Genomic DNA, 10,505 nt, shown 5'->3' with positions numbered 1-10,505 from the left:
GTCCAGGGAGGTTGTGCAGTCACTGTCCATGGAGGTGCTCAAGAGCCACATGGCACTGAGGAATACGGTTAGTGGGCATGGTATGGATGGGTTGATGATTGAAGCCAGATGATCTTAGTGATCTTCCCAACCTTAATTATTCTATGATTCTATGGTCTTACTGGGTCAACCCAGCTTGTCTACAGGGTCACGGGAATCTGCATGAACTTCTCTGACATGCCCCGTTTCTCATTCCTGTTCAGAAAATCTCCAAATGTCCTTTTGTCCATTTAATTTAATTTGTTTTATTACTGCAGAAATATATATTTTTAAAATCAGATTAATTAAAATGTGTATTATAGGTACATGGGCAAGCAGCAGCAGTGGATACATTCACCTTGGGAAACAGAAGTGCTCTGGGTCCATAGCTGTCCATGTGCTGGCTTTGCCCTTTGTTCTCCCTTTCCTCCTGGGCTATTGCTGTGTTTCTTAGCTGAGAGGTCTGCATCTCAAGTCGTTGGACAAGGGGAGAGGCTTTTGGGGAGAAGAGGAGGCAGGGAGGCTGATGTGTCAAAGAGGTAGCAAGGTCAACTCTACATGGTGTCAGAAAAATGCTTGCCAGGTCCCCTGTGTTCCTGACAGTGGGCTTCTCTCACACTGCTTCTGCAGTGTGAGAAAAAAAGAAAAAGGTGGTCCCTGTTCCTCCTGTGAATGTACGAGAAGTCACATGGATTTTCTCCATAGTCCATCCTGTTCGTGAATTTTTGTGGCCTCCTCTCAATCCACCATTAGTCATGGTGAAGCAGCTCTTTTTCCAGTGGAAATGGAGGTTTTGAGGGGGTTTTGGACACATGACAGGTAAGCAGCAATAGGAGATAGTTGTCACGTGCAGAGTGCTACTTCTGGAAACTTTCCCTCCTCTTAGGCCAAATTTCTTAATCTTCCTTAATTCAGTGATTCTGAACTCCCATTTCCTCTTTATTCTGACTTCTGCATGGCATTTTTTTTCCATTTCTGCTTTCAAGCTCTTATATGAGTTTGGCCAAAACTGCTCAATGTCATTCTTTTGTTTCCTCTTTCAAACAGTGCTCATCATATCCTGTCTGGCCCCGTGCATTCTAAAGGATACTCCATTTTAACTCCAAGTGTGTGGGTTTGGGATCAGAAAACAAGAGTCTTTTATTATGCAACTGTACAACAGAATGAGGCTCTAGTGTCAAAAGGAATCACAGAACAATGTAGGCTGGAAGGGATGATGGGAAGTCATTTAGTCCAGCTCCCTGCACAGAGCAGGTCAGATGATGGCCATGAGATTTTGTCAGTATTAACAAATGACCCTCTTTATTCCTAGTTAGATTTTTCACTGTCTGATTGACTCCTTTACTTTAAAGTAGCTGATACCTACATGTGGAAATGGGTATTTCTGATCTCTGAGGGTGGGAGAAGAGCCATAGTTCAAGCAATGGTGTAGTCAAAGACAAAACACAGTTACTTCACCCACTTTTCACTGCTTGGTCTGATAGAGATGAGTTCCCCTGGTTTGTGTTCATTGCCAAATAACTGATTACTTGTGAATTGAAAGTGCATCATCCAGGATATCAGAAGACCAGGATGTACCCAAAGTGGAAATTTCTTTTAGTGTTAGTGGAGGATTACCAGACACAGCTCAAAGGTAGCGTTGAATACTCACACCCACATGTGAAATGGCAGTGCTTCAACAGTCAGGAAAAAGCACCAAAGATATTATCTAACTCCCTACCTACCTACCACAGTCCCAATCCCAAACAGCTACGTTTACAGCTAAGACAACCAGCAGTGAAGCAGCCTAACAGAACCAATGTCCGTTTGTTATTGCAAGACATTAGTGCCTCCAGGCCCAGCTCCAAGCAGGAACCACCTGGAAGAGCTCTGGTTGTGGCTTTTGATGTGGTGGTGCTAATTCATGCCAGCTGTGGATTTGTTGCACTGAACTGTCCTTGTCTGAGCACAGGAGATGGGTTGATGCTGGTTATCTACACATGGAGAAGGCTTAGAAATCTGGGGCTGATTGCCCTCTCATTTTCAGTAATTCAAAACTGCTGAAATCATACAAGTCTTCTCTGTAAAGAGCATGATTCAGCTTGATAGAGCCACATAACTGTACAATAGAGGCTAGGGAAAAGGCGGTCGTTTTCAAACTGGAAGAAAAAACACCTAAGCAACCAGTCTATATGTAAATCAATAAATCTGAATTTCCCTGAACTTGTACTCGACACTACCGTTTTGAGTAGGGACATGGTTAGTGGGCATGGTTGTGATGGATCAGTGGTTGGTCTAGATGATCTTACTGGTCTTATCTAACCTTAACATTTCCATGATTCTATGATAAGTACATAAATTTTAAACCATAAATGTTTATGATAAGCCTATAAAATTTTATGTAGGTGTATAGCACGTAGTACAACAAGAAAGACAGAGTTTTCCTAGTAAATAATGAATTATTTAAAAGTTTGTGTCCACAACACTACATACATTTATAAAACATAATTATTCTTGTATTTTGTAATGTTATGTCAGCATGAGAGAACTAGAAAACTTTGTTTAAATTCACAGAGCTGCGGCGTTTTGTATGAGCCTCTCATCCAGTTTCACACACTAATTCTGCTTGAATCCTTTTTACTTCAAACTTTGATTTCAGTTATGCTTAATCCAAAGGAAAGCTAAGCTTTGCAGCTTTTCCAAACCGGTGCCTAGGACAGCTGGTGATGGCTCTGGCTATCAGTGAAACTTGAGCCAAAGACTGTTTCACTGTTTCTTTGGTTTTGTTTCCACCCTTAAACTTCTTTTGCCCAGCTCCAGGTGTGCATTTCTTTAGCAGATCCTTAATGAGTTGCTTATAGCCTTGGGGTGTCCAGTGCTAATGTTTGTCCTTTTTCCCATCACTCTCAGCTTGTTGATGCCACATCCCATGTTCCCAGCCTCAAACCTTTTCTATCTTCCATGCTTGTTCTCCTGTACACTGCATCATTACCTCAAGGTCATAAATATTTCCTTCAGTACAGAATAACTACCATCTATATAAAAATTATGGTTTTACCACAGAATTAGAGCAAAGGAAAATAAATCAGACAGTAGCCATCGTGGTTGCTAGTATAATCTGCTGTCAGGAGCTTAAGAAGAACTCAAAGCAGGCCAAGGTACGTTTAAACAAAGCCTGGCTAGTCTTGTGGGCTTGCAGAGAGAGGATGAAGCCTGTGGCCTTTTACCAGCAATAGTAATGCTGAATTTAGTGGGGTAAAGAGTGACAGCAGAATGAAAGCATCACGAAGATTTAGTGTCCAGATTGACTCTTGAGAAACAGCACTAATAACATCTCATCTTGCTAATTTGTCTGTCAGAAGATTGTTTCAGACAGAAAGCACTATATCAAATATTTGCTCAAAGAGAGACAGAAAAGTTACTCTGCACTATACTTTTGTAAGAACTCCATTATCACCTGAAAGATGTTCAGTTTGTCAAACGTGATGTATCTTAGATTAGACACTGCTTCAGTGCTTGACCTTGATGACCCTTTCCTCCCCAGTCTGTTCCAAGATCTTATGTGCAGCAACCTAAACAGTGGCCAGGATCTTTTGACCCACCTTTCAAAGTCAACTCTTTCTTTTGTTGATGTTTTTCTCTTACAGTGGGATTCAGCTCACCAAACTGGAGGTCTGCAGTGTGGGAGCCTATTCCTGATAGTGGCACTGCACATCAGTGGAGAGAAAAGGGTACTTAAAGGCATTGAGTCTTCTTTTCTTAGGTATCTGTTTTAAGATGAGATGATAGAATCCCTACAAGTTTTCTCCACTGTCTGCAAAAAGTTTGTCCAGACACATGGTTTTATTTTGTTGTTGATTTCTGAGGCATCAGAAAGTGGTTTATAAAATATATACCATATTAGTAAGAATTATATTCCTTTTAGACATTCATATGCACATTCCTATGTGCATTGTAACATACTGCAGTGGAAGGTGGGATTGTGAATGAATTAAGATTGCATGGCTTTTTTTCCTGATTTTCAGTAACTGAAAAACTTTTCAAGAGAAAGTGCCATGGGACAGAGATTTTTGTAAAAATATTGTGTGATCTTTGGATTCAACAAGGTTGATCAATGTGACACTAGGTGGCATTGTATAAATACATATAAAGCTTTGTGTTTTATCTTTCTGTTTCAAAGGAATGATCAAGTATGAAAATCTCACTGAAACGAGTGGGTTTTGTTCACTGGTTTCTGTTTTCTGTTCATTGTAGTTTGTGATTTAGCATCACTGAAATGTGTGGAGTAGTCTGAGAGAAAGTACATTTCATTGTTTCATCTGCTGTTGGGAATCTACAGCTCAGAGTCCTTTTGTTTATACAATACCTACTACCAGTATCTTCTAGACTATAACAGAGAATATATTCAGTTGTCATGGCTTCTTATCTTTTGTGAGCAGCTGAAGGTCTCACTGGTTCAGTCCCAAGGTGGCCAGTGTGTTTCTGTGAATCACCACAATCCATTGAGCATTTCTCTTCTGAAATAAATGTTACCCACTTGTTTTTCAGAACTTCTGTCAGCTAGTTTGTGATTCTTGGGGATCACATCAGGATATTGTGATGGCTCCTTTTCTTTGTTTGAAACACCAACAAATCCAAAGAGGAGGATGCTGATATGTGTATCATGGGAGGAAATTAATCTGCTTTTTTTTTCACCAGTGGGAGATTTTGGGTGTCTCAAGCATAAAATTATTCAGTAGGATCATGTTCACACTGGAGACTGGGGAATAAACTAGATTAAAAATTTTCTTTGGAAGCAGCAAAATTTCATAGCCGGTTCTGAACACTGAGGTGGACAAGAACTTAAGAAAGTGGAGTGCAGTAAAGCAAATCCTCTTTACTGATTATATTTTCTAGGCCAATGCAGATGTTGAGGAACACAACCTGACCCCAAAAGGAAGATGGCCCCTGATGGCCCAATGCAAAACTGACTGGAGCCAATGCAAGTGAATCTTCACCAACCTGGTGAAGAAAGCTTTAAGATAGGAAAGTTCTTGTATCTTTCCTGGGAAATCAGTATGACTGGGCACTCTCTGCAGTGCTGACAAATGTCCAATATAGCTAACTAACAGGAGGAATTGGAGCTCTGCATGAAGCTCCAGGACTAAGACCTTATTGAGATCACAGTAACACCACAGGATGAGTCATACATTTGAAGTACTGCAAAGTTCTTTAGGAAAGACAGGCTAGATAACTGAGAAGTCATCATGCTTTTTATGAGAGAATATGGGGAATGCCTGGGGCTCTGCCTTGGTCTGAATAATGAACTATAATCTAAGAGTTTATGGATCAGTATTAAAAAGTGTTGTTGTTGTGGATGTCTGATACAAATATCCTGGTCAGGAAAAAGTAGTCAAGGCATTTCTCAGTCAGCTGGAGGAAGTCTCACATTCACAGGCCCCAGTGTTCACGAGGGACTTTGACCATCTGAATAGGAGTAGTCAGCATGGATTTGTGGAGGGGAAGTTATGCCAGACCGACCTAATTTACTTATACAAGGAAATGATGACCTTGGTGGATGAAGGGAGGGCAGTGATGTGGGGATGTGAAACTTAATAAGACTTTTGACTGTCTCCCAAAACATCCCTTTGCCTCGTAAGTGAACTGATGAAGTATATTGTGGGTAAATGTAAAGCAAGTCAGACTAGAAACTAGCTGAACTTTTGAGATAAAAGACTTCCTCCCTGCAAGAAAGACATTGAGGCCCTGGAGCGGGTTCAAAGAAGGGCAACAAAGCTGGTGAGGGGTCTGGAGTACAGGCCTTATGAGGAGCAGCTGAAGGAGCTGGGATTGTTCAGTCTGGAGAAGAGGAGGCTCAGGGGAGACCTCATTGCTCTCTATAACTACCTGAAGGGAGGTTGCAGTGAGATGGGGGTCGGCCTCTTCTCTCGTGTAACTGAACTAGCGGGAATGGCTTCAAGCTGTGCGGGGAGATTCAGGCTGGACGTTAGGAAATACTGGTTTTCTGAAAGAGTGGTCAAGCACTGGAATGGGCTGCCCAGGGAGGTGGTGGAGTCACTGACCCTGGGGGTGTTCAAGGAGTGTTTGGATTTTGTGTTGAGGGACATGGTTTAGTGAGTGCTATTGGTGATGGGTGGATGGTTGGACTGGATGATCTTGAAGGTCTTTTCCAACTTTGGTGATTCTGCGATTCTGTGATCAAACAGCACGAAGTCCAGCAACTAGTGGGGTATCCCAAGAGCTGATACTGAGGCCAATACTGTTTATCTTCATTAATGACCTGGAAAATGGAACAGCTTCAGATGGAGCAGTTTGCTGTCAGTACAAAATTGAGAGGAGTCCTTGATGCACCAGACTCCATACAGACGGATCTTGAAAGGATGGAGAAATGAATGGGCAGAAGACCTATGAAGTTCAGCAAAGAGAACCTTGAGTTTCTCTGCTTAGGGCTGAACCTGTGGCTCGAATCTTCAATTTCCAGAACATCTGGAACTATTTTAAGCAGGGCAGAGTGATTGGTGCCCTGCAGAACTGCCCCAAAGCTCTGTTCTGTTGCTCAGAGACAAAAGTGGCAGACATGTGCACTCTCATTTTTGGAAAAAGACTGGTTATGACCACAGCTATATTTATTGCTGTAGGCTAGCATATAAAACTTGGTCCTGCTGGAGCCTATAAGAGAAGAAATGGGCTCTCAATCTTTAATATGATTTGGTACTTGGACTGATATTTTTTTTTTTTGTGCTGGGGAGATTTCACACACAAAATATTTTAAGTTTTCATGGGTAAATAAGCAATATCTTTGGTAATTGAAATGCTGTGCCATGTTAGTAGTACTGCTATTAAGTACAGGAAATTTATTTGTCTTCAGTCATTTGAAGAAGCAGGCTGTTTGAGGTTCATTCTGATGTCCTCTAGATCCACCCAACCCCAACAAACAAATATGGATTGCAGCTAGAAACTTGCATGTGTTAGGAGAAAGCTATCCTTGCTCACCATAAGGAATCTATAGAGACAGCCAAGGCTACCTCAATGCAGAAGGTGGGAGGTTTATGTGTGCAATGAAGGAAAAAAAGATATATTGATGGTTGGACGAGATGATCTTGGAGGTTTTCTCCAATCTTAATGTTTCTATGATTCTGTAATATTTTAGGAAAAAGAACTGCTAAAAGTTACTTTAAAACAAACAAACAAACAAAAAACCCCAGGGATTATTTTCATTTTGCTAATTCCATTATCTTTTAAATACTTTCAAAACTTCTCAAAAAAAAAAAAATCTTAATTAAAAAAAAAAAGGTATTCTGTGTTAGTGTAATTCATAATAGTACCAGATTATTTAAAACAGTTTAAAATTAATTAAACTCCTTAAAGTAATTCAATGGTTGTAGGAAAATAGATTACATAGGTAGTGATTTATGGTGTGGTTTTCACAAGATGGAAATAAACCAACCAAAATATTGTAAAAAATACATCTCTTGTCAAACAGAACCCTGTAAAACATCTTATGTTTTATTTATTTTATTTTAAAAGCTTGAGATCTCTGGAGGAGAACTGAATGCTGCAATGATTAACAAACCTTAGTAATTGAACTGACCCAGGAAAAGTTGCCTGTGCTTGCCTGCCATCTTCAAGAGTACTTTCAGCCAATAGAGCCTGTTTTACTGCATTTATGGATCACTGTTCCTATTTCATAGGAGACAGTAGGGAAATGAAAGTGTGCTGAGATCATGGGGCAATAGAACTCAGCACAAAGACCGATTTATTTCTATCTTTAATAGCTGTGGGGAATGTCACAACATCTGTTCTTTGTGACTATGGAAAGCATTTGGCCAACCTGCCAGTTAGCAATTATTGCATTGTACCGACAAGAATGAGCATCACACGATTTCAGACATATGGAAGGTGTCTGTTGGGATGAATTTCAATCTGAGTTGTAGAACTGAGCCAAAAATTCACAATCATTCATATGACAAATTTGGGTTCCCTTCTGTCCATCTTTCTGATCCCTTAAATATGATATCTGATTCGTTTCTTACAAACTCCCTGGAGTTCTTTGGGCAAAAATGAATGATCTGGAACTCTCCTCTGGTTTTGCCTTTGTGATTGAACATCCTTGCACACTGGGGCGAAATAATTGTAATAGATGTCCATGTGGTTGCTCTTTCATGTCATTGTCACACTGCTGTGTGACCACAAAGAAAGCTGATCTAGCCCTTGGTGTACCTGATAAGCAGAGAAGAAGAGAAGATGCAGGGTAAAAACTTCCCAGCTGCTCCTTGAGGAAAGGGGCACTTGCCCAAACCTGCAGAGCTACGAGCCCTCCCCCAGCATCCTACCTCCACGTTTTTATTCCCTCTCTGCTCCCCAGGATGCGCTTCACTCCTTGAGCTGTGCCAAATACTGAGATAGTGACTACTGAGTATCATAGAATCACCAAGGTTGGAAAATACCTCCAAGATCAACCAGTCCAACTGTCTACCTATTCCCAACATTTCTAACTAAACCATGTCCCTTAATCACAGAATCACAGAATCAGAGAATCACAGAATTGTAGGGGTTGGAAGGGACCTCCAGAGATCATCGAGTCCAACCCCCCTGCCAAAGCAGGTTCCCTACAGCAGGTCGCACAGGTAGGCATCCAGGCAGGTCTTGAACATCTCCAGAGAAGGAGACTCCACCACCTCCCTGGGCAGCCTGTTCCAGTGCTCCATCACCCTCACTGTAAAGAAGTTCTTGCGCACATTTGTGCAGAACTTCCTATGCTCCAGTTTCTGGCCGTTTCCCCTTGTCCTGTCTCCATTCACCACTGAAAAGAGTCCGGCCTCACCATCCTGCCCCCCACACCTTAGATATTTATAGACCTGGATCAGGTCCCCTCTCAGTCTCCTTTTCTCAAGGCTGAACAGACCCAGTTCACTCAGCCTTTCCTCATAGGGGAGATGCTCCAGGCCCTTCACCATCTTTGTGGCCCTCCGCTGGACTCTTTCCAAGAGATCCCTGTCTTTTATGTACTGGGGAGCCCAGAACTGGACGCAGTACTCCAGATGAGGCCTCACCAGGGCAGAGTAGAGGGGGAGGATCACCTCCCTCAACCTGCTGGCCACGCTCTTTTTAATGCACCCCAGTAAGCCATTGGCCCTCTTGGCCACAAGGGCACACTGCTGGCTCATGGCCAACCTGTCATCCACCAGGACACCCAGGTCGCTCTCCACAGAGCTCCTCTCCAGCAAGTCATCCCCCAACCTGTACTGGTGCATGCAATTATTCCTCCCCAGATGCAGGACTCTACACTTGCTTTTGTTAAACCTCATCCGGTTTTTTTCTGCCCAGCTCTCCAGCCTATCCAGGTCTTGCTGAATGGCAGCACAGCCTTCAGGCGTGTCAGCCAATCCTCCCAACTTCGTATCATCAGCAAACTTGCTGAGGGTGGCCATTATCCCCTCATCAAGGTCATTGATGAAGATGTTGAACAAGACCGGACCCAGCACAGACCCCTGAGGAACACCGCTAGTTACAGGCCTCCAACCGGACTCTGCACCACCAACAACGACCCTCTGTGCTCTGCCAGTCAGCCAGTTCTCAACCCACCTCACTGTCCACTCATCTATCCCACACTTCCTCAGCTTTGTTATAAGGATGTCGTGGGGGACAGTACAACATCTGTCCCTTAGTACAACATCTAAACAATTCTTGAACACCACCAAGCATGGTGACTCCACCACCTCTGTGGGCAGCCTGTGCCAGCGTCTGATCCTTTCAGAGAAGCAATCTTCCCTAAAATCCAACCTGAATCTCCTCTGGTGCAACTTGAAGCCATTCCATCTCATCCTATCACTAATTATGCAGAAGAGGCCAACTCCCACCTTGCCACAATCCTACCTTCAAGTGGGAAAAGTTCTGTCAAAAAAGTAGAGTGCTACTACTGCATTTCTAAATTATTTCAAATTGCTTTTGATACATACAGGCAAAATGGCAGCTTTATTTTGGGGATTTATGTTGGAATTTTTCACACAGTGAAAAATCCAGTAGGAATTCAGGAACCCGGGTAGCTCTCATAATAGCAGATCTCTTGGTGCCTTGTTTTCTCCTAGCTTTAAAATGCAGACAATACTTCTCATACACAGACCACAAATCGTTTTCTACAAAGGCAGGTGTTACAGAAATGCTATATGTCTTACTTAGGATGGACAATGACTGGCTTGGAAATCACATTGAATTGGTATTATTACTGCATTGCATGACTCTACTCACATCCAGCTCTGTTGGTAGTGGCACTGGAATAGGAAAGGGAGGTTTGGGTTCTCCTTGGGTTCTGCCAGGATGTGTTCATCCTGATTTCTGTGTTAAATATTTCTTCCAGCCGGCTAGCAAAGCAACAGTTCCTTCTCCTGTGAGACTGACATGATATTTCTCAGTCATTTCAGATGTTAGTTCCGCTTCTATATTTATTTTTCATGTACTGGAGTGACATTGACTTTACTATCCTGTATAACACCTTTGTCAGCACTGTT

Source organism: Lagopus muta, chromosome 1, assembly GCF_023343835.1.
Source record: "Lagopus muta isolate bLagMut1 chromosome 1, bLagMut1 primary, whole genome shotgun sequence".
Taxonomy (NCBI): Eukaryota; Metazoa; Chordata; class Aves; order Galliformes; family Phasianidae; genus Lagopus; species Lagopus muta.
Note: the sequence above shows the minus strand (reverse complement) of the source record.